Genomic DNA, 13,394 nt, shown 5'->3' on the forward strand with positions numbered 1-13,394 from the left:
TTTAGGCAATAGTTTGAGTTATCATTTTATTCTGAATAAGGGCTTGACAGGACCAGGTATGTAAAAAGGGAAACTCATTTTTGTTCTCTTAGGTTTTCCAATGTGGGAGAATCACCTGGCTGGAGTCACATCTTTCCATGCCAATCCCCACAATGCTCTTCTAGTCAAATGTCATTCACCAGACGTGTGATGGCCTAACCTCTGGCATTTTAGTGAATGGTTTGCATGCACTAACAAAGGTTACCATCTGCTGTGAAGATTGAGATAGTAGGCTGTTAGGAGTAAAGGCTAACCAAAGGTGAGAGGACTTTTAGAGTTTTCATGGACGATTTCTATTACAAATTGGCCTCTGGTAGGAACAGCCATGAAGACATATGCCTTTTCCTCCTACCTTGCATGGTTGAAATGGGATACAATTCCTAGAAATCCTGTTCGCAATTCAAAGTAAGGCTAAATTGGAGGTGTAGGAATAGTCATTATCTGCTATCACCATATACCAAGCCTGCCATTTTGCTGGAAACAAAGAAAGAAACAAAGGAAGGGAGGAAGAAAGAAAAAAAAGGCACCTATATTACCAAAGCAGAGGTTTTTATTAATTTTAATTGAGAAATCTCAGGTATGTCCAAAATATATGCATATTTTTCTCTACAAGTCACATCCTCCAGAAATATATAAATAGACTGCTAGCAAAGTAATAAAGACACATGTTATTTTTATTCCTTAGCAACTAGACAAAACCTACTTGCCCCTTCACATCATTTGCCTACTAACCAGACATGTAAAAGTCATAAAATTAAAGCATTGCGCTATAACTATTTGCATCCATATTCAGGAGTGGCACGGGTAGCGGTTATTACAAAACAGAGCACAGGGAATCACTTACTGGAAACGAGGATGTAAGAAGGCCAGCACCACCCATCCTGCTCTATTTTACATGTGTTACATGAGTGCCTGTGTACTCTAAACCCTCTGCCGATTTCTAAAGCCCCCTTTTTTCCAAAGGGAATGCACAAGGGGCACATCAATATCAGAGATGGAGTTAAAAAGACACCTCTGGGTCAGTCAACTTGGTTGTCTTTCAGGCTTCTACATCATTCTTAGAATTCCACACTTACTTGGGGAAACTGCCCAGCTCTTAGTGTAGGAGTTTTGTGCCTGCAATTCCTTTTTAAAATCACTGGAATCCAGGCATCGCGTGGCACATGCCTTTAATACCCCCAACACTGGCAAGTCAGAGGCCAACATGGTCGACAAAGTGAGTTTCCAAAAAGTCTGAGCTGCATGGAAATACCTTGTCTCAAAAAATCACCACAGTCCTGATATCCTGTTTCTGGCAATGGCTATAGACTGGAAGCTGAACTCTACGTTCTGCTCTTTGTTGCTTTGAGTAGTGAATGCTCTGTTTGTTCCTTTGAAAGAGAGCCCAGGGCGAGCATTCAGCATACTCCCTACCTCCATGGATCCGGGACTTTTTCAATCACAAGTACACGATAATTTTCTTCTTCTTCCCTTTGGACAAGAAGTTCGTATATAGTTCAGGTTGGGTAGACTCCAGCCTCTGCTGTCCCAGTGCTTGGATGATAGGCGTGAACCAACGTATCCAGATCAGGAACACGAAGTTTTAAATAAATCTACTAATAACTGTTTACCATAGCAGATATGTCTTTGGCAGCAGGAGTATGGAGTTTCTTATCGAAACATCTTGGATATAAGACCCAACAGAACCTTGTTGGCAAGGTCTGGTCTCCACAGGATAAAACATTTTTGTATAGTACAAGGTGGCAGGAGATAGAACAAGTGACCATTTTTTGTTTTATCTTTCATACTGCTCTCTCCAACAGAACAGGAGCCATGCACACCTTGATAAATTCTTGATCTTAGATCCACAAAAATTGACCCCTTACACAACGAGTTTTCTTTGACACTTCATCAATGGTATCAAAGCAGAACATGGCATGTGTTTTGCTCTCAAGGGAGTTATTATATAATTAGGTTCATCCAATGAGAGACCATGAAAGAAAGATTACAAGGCAATCTGCATGACTTTTATGCTTTTGTAAGGCAAGCCAGTTTGGATAATTAATGGAATTAGTTTGACTCTACTGAACCCTTCCTGCGTGCCCATCCTTCCTCTGACGATTCTGAAGATAGTGATTTGTTTGTTCTTTACAGGAAATACATAAATTACATTCTTATGTTTCCCTACCTTAGAAATCAGCAAATCAAGAACTCATAAATTCAACAAGGCACAGTTCATACTGCCAGAAAATGACACAATGGTAAAACAGCAAAGAAGGACCAGTTTGAGTGCCATCGTGGATTGGAGCGAGCAGGCATTTTAATCTTGAAGAAATTTCCCAGTGGAAACGAAAGTGTTTTCTATTCTTTCTGGAAACATCTGATCTGTCATTGGTTTATCAGAGTGAGACATTTTTATTCACTATCAATTGAGATAATGTTCCAACTGTGTTTGATTTTAATTTTAAAAGCTGTATTTCTCAATACTGTGGAAATTTGAAATCTTTTGTGTTCTGAATCATCTCCTTCATTCACATATCCCATTCATGCCAAGTTTGCATAATTGAGCAAAGCAAAAGAGAGGTGCCATCGATGCTATAAATACCTGGGAGGTTCAGGACCCACCCGTGAACTATAAAAGGGTAAATATTTTTAGCCCATGGAAAAGATTCTCAACTTTTAAAATACATGTTCTAAGATAAATGTCATGGGCTAAATCACTTCAATAAATGTACTTTCTACGAAGAAAAGCCAGGTCATTTTAAACCACACGTACGAGAGCAGAGTCACTTGTCATCTTTATCATTTAGAATTTGATTAATTGATTATTGACTGGCCACTCTGGTCTTGACAATATAAACAGAAATATTCATCTCTGGCAGAAGACCAGTATTCAGTCTCACTTCAAGCACAAAGAGAACAGGCCCCGGTATTTCACGAAACTGAAAACAATTCTCAATCATTTCCGAATTGGACCAAATTTGTTACCACTGTTTCTACAGCAGTCGCAGAAACACTGCTCGGGGGGATATTATAAGCTCACAGATAAAAACTGGCTTAAGAGTAGGTTCGAAACACATTAGAAACTACTATGAGTGTCAGGTACAACTGATAATCACATTAATTGCAACAAAGCTGGCCTTGGTTAGTCTTGTTTTTCAGCTTTCTATTAATTGAGTTAGACAGTCTTTTAACTCAATGTCAGAATGATCCCTCCATCTTTATTCTTTAACAAAAATTCGTGAAGATTTTGAAGTGTTTTCTTTAAAAATCCTAATATGTATACATACATATCATATATGACTATGAGTATTTGTTGTGATGTTTGGGTCCTTCAAACTTGTCACAACTCCGAAGTAGTCTAAGCCTTCGATTGTCCCCAAGAGTCAATGAGTTTAATCTCAGCAAAGCTGGACGCATTAGTTATTTTAGGACTGTTTTGGAGGTATGTGCTCATGTCTGACAGATGTATCCTTATCGTGAGCTACTGATGGAAAGACGCTTGAGTTTTGCACTTACAGAGCTCGGAGGAAGAAGCCCCATGCTCTGAGCGTGCTTTCCTGCAGACCCATATAATTCAACGTTGAGGCTTTGGATTCTAGTTTGACAGACTAGAAATTCCTCTTCTTAATATTTTCATATGATTACAAAATGAGTGCCCCTGTAGCCACTTCGTGCTGAATTCGCACACTGAGACAGAACCCTAACATGGACACAGACAGGCAATTGCTACCAGGATGCTATTTAAATCGGTATTCGGGGTTGGGGATTTAGCTCAGTGGTAGAGCGCTTCCCTAGCATGCGCAAGGCCCTGGGTTCGGTCCCCAGCTCCGGAAAAAAAAAAAAAAAATCAGATATGCTGCCTGCCCCGTCTTCGCTTTTTCAGCTCAGACAAGAGAGCAGACTCATGAAAAACGTTGTGCCCTATTCTATGCACGCTTTCTTGGGTAGAATAAGAAAACAAAATGGGTGTCTCACAAGCATGAAAAAGACAGCGGAGCAGCTTCAAAGCATGTATAAGGTCTTGTTTCACTTTGTGACTATTTCCTCGACAATGACTATCCCAACTGTTGCACGCACTGTCCCTGCCAGTGGCTCAACGTTCAGCTGCACACAGCACAACACATTGGCTTAACTATTAGGCCTCTCAATGGAGCATGCAGAAAAGCCACAGCCAGCACGATGCCTGGATGGCTCTGGCGTTTTTCCTTTTTACTGGGAGCTGCTGAGTGGAAAGAGAAAGAATAGAGATTTATTGGCTTCCCATAGAGTGGAAAACGGTGCAGTTCCAAAAGGCTTAAGGTACATTTTTAAAGAAAGAGAACAGCACTTCCCACATTCAACAGTAAGCATTTGGAATTTCAAACATGGCTTCTAAGTTGCAATCCTGTTCACGGGCTCACCCTTGAGACTCTTTCCGTCCCCTGTGCAGGGGATCAATCCTAGGGCCTCACACATGATAGGTAAGCATTTGGCCACTGGGTTATACCCACAGTCCTGGGTGGCATTTGCAAAAAAGAGTTTTTCCTATTTTCGTGAGAGAAAACCAAGGGAGAGAAAGCATTCTGTGGCCAGCTAAAGATCTTTTCATTGCTGTCCTTTAATTTTGCCATAGGTATCTGTCTTCTTTAAAGCTGATAGATCATAATTTTCTCCAACTTGAAAATGTAGTATCCATGACTTACTTTTATAAGAGGTTTTGAAAAAGTAGTATTAGTGACTTGTTTTTTATAAGAGTTTTTTAAAAAAATCATTTTAAAATTGTGTGTGTGTTTGTGCACATGACTTCACTGTGTGTGTGTGTTTGCACATGACTGCACTGTGTGCGTGTGTGTGTGTGTGTGTGTGCACATTACTGCACTGTGTGTGTGTGTGCACAAGACTGCACTGTGTGTGTGTTTGTGTGTGTGTGTTTGTGCACATGACTGCACTGTGTGCATGTGTGTGTGTGTGTGTTTGTGCACATGACTGCACTGTGTGTGTGTGTGTGTGTGTGTGTGTGTGTGTGTGTACATGACTGCAGTTGCCAGTGGAGTCCAGAAAAGGATATTAGTGCCCTAGCCTTAGAGATATCGGCAGATCTGAGTCACCTGACATAGATCTATGGATCCCAGCATGTCCCATCTGTAAGCACAAAATTGTGCTTTTAACCACTGAGATATCCGATCACTACCCCGAGTTTATTTTCTTTCTATTTTTAATTCATCACTGTTTGGCAGGAACCTCCAAGATTTCCTTTCTTATTCTCTGCTCTCCAAATATGCTTTCTAGAAATTGCCAATACACAATGATATCAGCTGGAGAAGAGGCTTAATAAAATAAAATTTAAATCCACAGATTGAGTGAGGAAAGCCAGGAGAGACTCTAAGGGTATTTTTTATTGTACTACCGGTTCAAATACCTGATGCAGGTTGAATTTTTATAAAGCGAGTTTGGGGGAAAGATTAGTACCAATTTCATAAGACCTTTGTGATGATTACATGAAATAATGCCCGTAAACGGCCACATTCGCCCAATCATTTCCTTGAAATGAAATTTTAATCATAATATGGATGCTTATTATATTAAACATAATTGAGCTTGCAGCCATCTCTGAAAACAAGCTCTTTACATTATCTAGGCTCCACATTGAAATCTTATGAGAACCTTTATAGGATTAGCCCTGAGTTTATCCAACGTGGGTTACTATTTTACCTAAGTCTCACATGAGATGTATGGCCTTGTGTGTGTTACTTAACCTCTACGTGCCTTAGACTCCTCAGCTGCCTGAGATAGGCACGAGCATCGTTAAACCGTTGCTATGCAGAGCTTCAGAGTAATGGCCTGTCTAAGTCCCTTACAGGTATCAACAAGAACACAAATTCAAATCAGCAACATTCGACTCTGTAAAAACTCTGTACTGGTCTTTTAGATGTGTTTGAAAAACCAAATAATATTGTCACTTCAAATGTTCTTGATCCTAAGCTGGGATATTTAAGATTCTTTTACAGCATTGGCTCTTTTGTTCATTTTCTGTAATACTGGTATGTGTTGTCCACTAGAAAAGAAGCATGCTGGAGGGTCTCGATACAAGTGGAAACTAAGATTCCCCCAAGAAATTCAAATATATGTACCTATACATAAACATATACATACATATACACACACATATATCACTATAAAATGGGAATATAAATATCAGAAGATAATAGAGCTTAGACTTTATAGTAAGAAGTAAGGAGTTCCCTTCCTAAAGACTCACATAATTTTAGAAATTTTAAAATCCTCCCTTCTCTTCTGTATTTTTTAAATTTAGGAAAAAAGTTATTGCTAATTTAGAAATTCATAATATCCACCAAGAATAATATCTGAGGACTTTTTTTCCTGTCTTTCTTTCCTTTGTTATCTAGCCTTTTTTGGTCAGGATAAATGTTAACTGCCACGCACAGCATGTATTCCTTTATCCCCTCCCCCATGTTTGTGCCTCCTACTGCCCTTGGTTGGTTCCTTTTCTTCCTGTAGTTAACCCCTCCTTCTGCTTTCTTATGAGAAATATTCAGTTACCCTCTTCCCCCACCACCGCTACTTAAGATCTTGTTTTTCTCTATCGTGAATCCCTTTCTAGTTTTATGACCTATACACATTAATATACACACATATGTTCACACATATCTCCAACTTTAAATATAGATTTCACATATAAGAGAAGGCATGCAGTAGTTTCAGTGGAGTTTATGTGACAATTTCCAGTTCTATTCGTTTTCTTCCATATGTCATGATTTAATTTTCCTTTACAGCTGCATAAAATGCCGTTATGTGCGTACCATACTTTCTTTACCATTCATTCAATGGTAGAGATAAAATGTGATTACATTTCTTGAATATTATCAATACTGAATCAATAAATATTGATGAATATTTTTATTTCTTCCCTTCCTCTCTCTCTCCATTAAAACACTGAGCCATGGATTGGATTGTGTATTCAAATTATGACCATAAACAAAATGTAATTCTTATCTTCCAGACACAAGTCACGGAAAAGAGTTTGATAGGCAGATATGACTACACTCAATACAATTGAAATGAAGGCTATTAGAAAAAAGGCAAAAAATGAAGATGTAATATCCTGGACAGGAAGAATATTGAATGAAGTTTTCAAAATAAGTGGAACATCATAAAAAAATATGTAAGTCAGCACATAGCTCTCTGTGTCCATGGCTGTAATCCCAGTACTTAATACTTGAAGCAGGAAAGTAAGTTTAAGGTCACATTTGGCTGCATGGTAAATACAAAGCCAGACAGGGCTATATAAGACCAGATTCCAAAAATATACTCAACAAGAAGTAGAGGAAGGAGAAGAGGGGGACAAGGAGGGAGTAGAAGACTGGGAGGGGGAGAAAAGATGGACAGGGAACGCTCACCTGGCCAGATCTGTACAGAATACCGTCAGGACCTTTATGTAAAAATAGCAGGTGATAGCAGAAAACGGTGTAAGCTCAAGGGACAGAAAACACAGGTATTATCACATTGTTAGGGGACCTAACCTCGGACATTGTGATATAACATTACTATCCACAAAGATACTGGGTGGCACCCACAGCTCTCCTCGGATGCAGGGGACCATATGTGGTATACACAAGAAAACTACTGTCTTAGCACTAGCTTGATACACTAGGCAATATATAAATTTCTTTTAAGGTTTGATATAATGTCATATAGAAGAAGAATCAATAGATAACCTTTTAAAGGTATATATTTCCAGATACAACATTCACCGTGTTCTTGATTGGAAACTTCAATAGAACATGATAGTTGGAGAGGAAACTTATATCACTGTGGGGAATGAACATAGGAACGAATAGGAAGGAACATGGAAATGCATGGTCTAACATGACAGAGGAGAAAATAAACTAGATTAAAGAGCCAAAGGAACAAGAAGTTTCTGTGAGAAATAGTAGAGAAGCTGTAGGCATGAAGTCTTTCTAACATGGCTGCCTAAACACGACCTGAACAAAGATGACGTCAGCAGATATGCTAATGTGGGAGAGAGGGAGCTAGGCCTCACCTTAGAAAAGCACTGCAGGCCAAGAAGGGATGCTGGGAGTGAGCAGGAGAAATAGTCTTGCCTAGAGAAAAGCACACACATTTATTATCCAATACAAATGGTCAGCCCTGAAAGCATTTACATACAAGAAACATGAGGAAGACTGATCATGTTGTATTTATATATTTAAGAATATATAGCAGCCAGTGGAAAATTTCAGAGGAAATTCAAAAAATCATCAGATCTTACTATAAAAACCTATATTCAACAAAACTTGAAAATCTTCAGGAAATGGACAATTTCCTAGACAGATACCAGGTATCGAAGTTAAATCAGGAACAGATAAACCAGTTAAACAACCCCATAACTCCTAAGGAAATAGAAGCAGTCATTAAAGGTCTCCCAACCAAAAAGAGCCCAGGTCCAGACGGGTTTAGTGCAGAATTCTATCAAACCTTCATAGAAGACCTCATACCAATATTATCCAAACTATTCCACAAAATTGAAACAGATGGAGCCCTACCGAATTCCTTCTACGAAGCCACAATTACTCTTATACCTAAACCACACAAAGACACAACAAAGAAAGAGAACTTCAGACCAATTTCCCTTATGAATATCGACACAAAAATACTCAATAAAATTCTGGCAAACCGAATTCAAGAGCACATCAAAACAATCATCCACCATGATCAAGTAGGCTTCATCCCAGGCATGCAGGGATGGTTTAATATACGGAAAACCATCAATGTGATCCATCATATAAACAAACTGAAAGAACAGAACCACATGATCATTTCATTAGATGCTGAGAAAGCATTTGACAAAATTCAACACCCCTTCATGATAAAAGTCCTGGAAAGAATAGGAATTCAAGGCCCATACCTAAACATAGTAAAAGCCATATACAGCAAACCAGTTGCTAACATTAAACTAAATGGAGAGAAACTTGAAGCAATCCCACTAAAATCAGGGACTAGACAAGGCTGCCCACTCTCTCCCTACTTATTCAATATAGTTCTTGAAGTTCTAGCCAGAGCAATCAGACAACAAAAGGAGATCAAGGGGATACAGATCGGAAAAGAAGAGGTCAAAATATCACTATTTGCAGACGACATGATAGTATATTTAAGTGATCACAAAAGTTCCACCAGAGAACTACTAAAGCTGATAAACAACTTCAGCAAAGTGGCTGGGTATAAAATTAACTCAAATAAATCAGTTGCCTTCCTCTATACAAAAGAGAAACAAGCCGAGAAAGAAATTAGGGAAACGACACCCTTCATAATAGACCCAAATAATATAAAGTACCTCGGTGTGACTTTAACCAAGCAAGTAAAAGATCTGTACAATAAGAACTTCAAGACACTGAGGAAAGAAATTGAAGAAGACCTCAGAAGATGGAAAGATCTCCCATGCTCATGGATTGGCAGGATTAATATAGTAAAAATGGCCATTTTACCAAAAGCAATCTAGAGATTCAATGCAATCCCCATCAAAATACCAATCCAATTCTTCAAAGAGTTAGACAGAACAATTTGCAAATTCATCTGGAATAACAAAAAACCCAGGATAGCTAAAGCTATCCTCAACAATAAAAGGACTTCAGGGGGAATCACTATCCCTGAACTCAAGCAGTATTACAGAGCAATAGTCATAAAAACTGCATGGTATTGGTACAGAGACAGACAGATAGACCAATGGAATAGAATTGAAGACCCAGAAATGAACCCACACACCTATGGTCACTTGATTTTTGACAAAGGAGCCAAAACCATCCAATGGAAAAAAGATAGCATTTTCAGCAAATGGTGCTGGTTCAACTGGAGGGCAACATGTAGAAGAATGCAGATCGATCCATCCTTATCACCCTGTACAAAGCTTAAGTCCAAGTGGATCAAGGACCTCCACATCAAACCAGACACACTCAAACTAATAGAAGAAAAACTAGGGAAGCATCTGGAACACATGGGCACTGGAAAAAATTTCCTGAACAAAACACCAATGGCTTATGCTCTAAGATCAAGAATCAACAAATGGGATCTCATAAAACTGCAAAGCTTCTGTAAGGCAAAGGACACTGTGGTTAGGACAAAACGGCAACCAACAGATTGGGAAAAGATCTTTACCAATCCTACAACAGATAGAGGCCTTATATCCAAAATATACAAAGAACTCAAGAAGTTAGACCGCAGGGAAACAAATAACCCTATTAAAAAATGGGGTTCAGAGCTAAACAAAGAATTCACAGCTGAGGAATGCAGAATGGCTGAGAAACACCTAAAGAAATGTTCAACATCTTTAGTCATAAGGGAAATGCAAATCAAAACAACCCTGAGATTTCACCTCACACCAGTGAGAATGGCTAAGATCAAAAACTCAGGTGACAGCAGATGCTGGCGAGGATGTGGAGAAAGAGGAACACTCCTCCATTGTTGGTGGGATTGCAGACTGGTACAACCATTCTGGAAATCAGTCTGGAGGTGCCTCAGAAAATTGGACATTGAACTGCCTGAGGATCCAGCTATACCTCTCTTGGGCATATACCCAAAAGATGCCTCAACATATAAAAGAGACACATGCTCCACTATGTTCATCGCAGCCTTATTTATAATAGCCAGAAACTGGAAAGAACCCAGATCCCCTTCAACAGAGGAATGGATACAGAAAATGTGGTACATCTACACAATGGAATATTACTCAGCTATCAAAAACAACGAGTTTATGAAATTCGTAGGCAAATGGTTGGAACTGGAAAATATCCTGAGTGAGGTAACCCAATCACAGAAAGACATACATGGTATGCACTCATTGATAAGTGGCTATTAGCCCAAATGCTTGAATTACCCTAGATCCCTAGAACAAACGAAACTCAAGACGGATGATCAAAATGTGAATGCTTCACTCCTTCTTTAAATGAGGAAAAAGAATACCCTTGGCAGGGAAGGGAGAGGCAAAGATTAAAACAGAGACTGAAAGAACACCCATTCAGAGCCTGTCCCACATGTGGCCCATACATATACAGCCACCCAATTAGACAAGATGGATGAAGCAAAGAAGTGCAGACCGACAGGAGCCGGATGTAGATCGCTCCTGAGAGACACAGCCAGAATACAGCAAATACAGAGGCGAATGCCAGCAGCAAACCACTGAACTGAGAATAGGTCCCCTATTGAAGGAATCAGAGAAAGAACTGGAAGAGCTTGAAGGTGCTCGAGACCCCAAAAGTACAACAATGTCAAGCAACCAGAGCTTCCAGGGACTAAGCCACTACCTAAAGACTATACATGGACTGACCCTGGACTCTGACCTCATAGGTAGCAATGAATATCCTAGTAAGAGCACCAGTGGAAGGGGAAGCCTTGGGTCCTGCTAAGACTGAACCCCCAGTGAACTAGACTATGGGGGGAGGGCGGCAATGGGGGGAGGGTTGGGAGGGGAACACCCATAAGGAAGGGGAGGGGGGAGGGGGATGTTTGTCCGGAAACCGGGAAAGGGAATAACACTTGAAATGTATATAAGAAATACTCAAGTTAATAAAAAAAAAAGAATATATAGCAGCCAGTGGCAAAAAAGAAAGAATATACATAGTATATATACATATATAGTATATAAACATATATTTTATTAAAAAATATACCAACACATATTGCTATTTTATCAATAAGTTTTATTCATAAGTATATTTATTATTTATTTGTATATGCATAAATATATATTTATACACACAAAGTGCATGTATTGTATATCTTTATAGCTATCACATATAGTTATATTAAGTTATATATAATTTAATAATATATTATATATAATCATTGTATAGTTATATAAATGTATATTTGTAATATATTCATTATATATTATATAAACATGTATAAGATTTATGTATTTATAGTAACTAATATGAAAACATATGTATGTAAGAACAATTATACAACGAACATGGATTTGAAAAATAACAGTAGGGAAGTACATGGAAGATCTTAGAGGATGAAAAGAAAGGCAAAATGATGTAAGTATAATCTCAAAAATAGACAAAATATTAAAAACGTGAACTAAGTATGATTTGAGGTGGAGAGACAGCTCAAGATTAAGAATACTTTTTACTCTTGCAGAGGACCAGAATTCAAGTTCCAGCACACATATGCTGGCATGTAACAATCTGCAAGCCTAGTACCAGGGAATCTAATGTTTTCTTCTGAATTCCCACACGGCACACATATGTAGACTCATGCATACACTCATAGACATAAAATAAATAAATATATGTAATTTTTTTCAAAAGCAAATATTACAATCTAATATCCTAACATGGACACATTTGTTCTCATGTAAAAAAAGACATGAGTGTATTCTACTTTTACCTATAAAGAAAAATTAATGGCTCTCCTTCTGTACTTCAGAGATTAAGCTCCCTTTTAAGCCTTTGTAAAAAAGTTTATCTGTAAAAATGGAGAACCCATTCATTCATTCAGGTCACATATACGTATCGAGCAAACACTATGACCTAGAATATTCATTAATTGAGTTGCATGAACTATGTCAGCAGATAAAATGGACAAAAATGCCCTTTTGACTTCCCCAGGCTCCTTCCTGCCTTCCTTCCTTTGGAATGCTCACAGGAAAGCAATCCATTGTTTGCATTCTGCAAAGGCTTCGCAAGCTTTCTTAGGTATATGTTTAAGTGTTAGAGAAATAGTGGACCAGAAACAATTGCAGGGAGCCCATAAATTCCATGTTTGTTTGTTTCTCTAAACAGAAGTCTACATGTTTGCATTTTTAAACTGCTTCATTTATACTATCTAAATAAAACTTGCTATATCTGAACGTCTATATGAATGTTGGTAACCCAAGAGAATTTTAAAAGAAACACATAAACCACTGTGGGATCATTAATGGACACAGAAGTCATGAAGCCACTGTAAGACACCCTCAAGTTGTCTAATACGTCACAGAAAGCCACATCTTGTTATGTTGTATAGTAACTTTAAAACAGATTTAATGTAGTCTAGCAATTTTAACATGGGTCTGGATATATCATGGGTTTTTTTTTCCTTCCTTTTTTTTGACACATTAATTGTTCTTCCATACACAAGGAGAACAGAAGCGGCAGTATGCCATATTTATTCAGTGTAGGGTGAGCCACAGGGGTTGTGGAACATTCTCTCTCCAATGCTAGCCAAATTATCTCAGTGCCCAACTTGTAAGAGGCTGCAATAATACTCGATCATTTCAGAGTGCTGGTCGGGTTATGCATCATTTTAACAGCACGATGGCAGATTGTGATCATCTTCATGTTATAGGAATCTAGAGATAAGTAGCAGGCATGGTGAGACATTTTCATACATCCTCA

General features: G+C 38.5%; 1 protein-coding gene, 1 long non-coding RNA gene and 1 pseudogene across 11 annotated transcripts in view; 1 reads left to right on the top strand and 2 right to left on the bottom strand.

Annotated features, from left to right (window-relative positions):
* Nucleotides 1-2,520, top strand: part of LOC120095250 (uncharacterized) — a 37,302-nt gene extending 34,782 nt beyond the window's left edge. For all 3 annotated transcript variants that reach the window (XR_010055588.1, XR_005490627.2, XR_010055589.1), the window contains one exon: nt 2,212-2,520. This is a non-coding gene — a long non-coding RNA (uncharacterized LOC120095250). The remainder of the gene's footprint in view (nt 1-2,211) is intronic.
* The window catches only part of Tenm2 (teneurin transmembrane protein 2), a 1,136,292-nt gene that overhangs the window by 1,049,029 nt on the left and 73,869 nt on the right, over nt 1-13,394 (bottom strand).
* Nucleotides 1-13,394, bottom strand: part of LOC108352072 (uncharacterized) — a 2,585,468-nt pseudogene that overhangs the window by 34,354 nt on the left and 2,537,720 nt on the right.

The sequence above is a fragment of the Rattus norvegicus genome, chromosome 10 (assembly GCF_036323735.1).
Source record: "Rattus norvegicus strain BN/NHsdMcwi chromosome 10, GRCr8, whole genome shotgun sequence".
Taxonomy (NCBI): domain Eukaryota; kingdom Metazoa; phylum Chordata; class Mammalia; order Rodentia; family Muridae; genus Rattus; species Rattus norvegicus.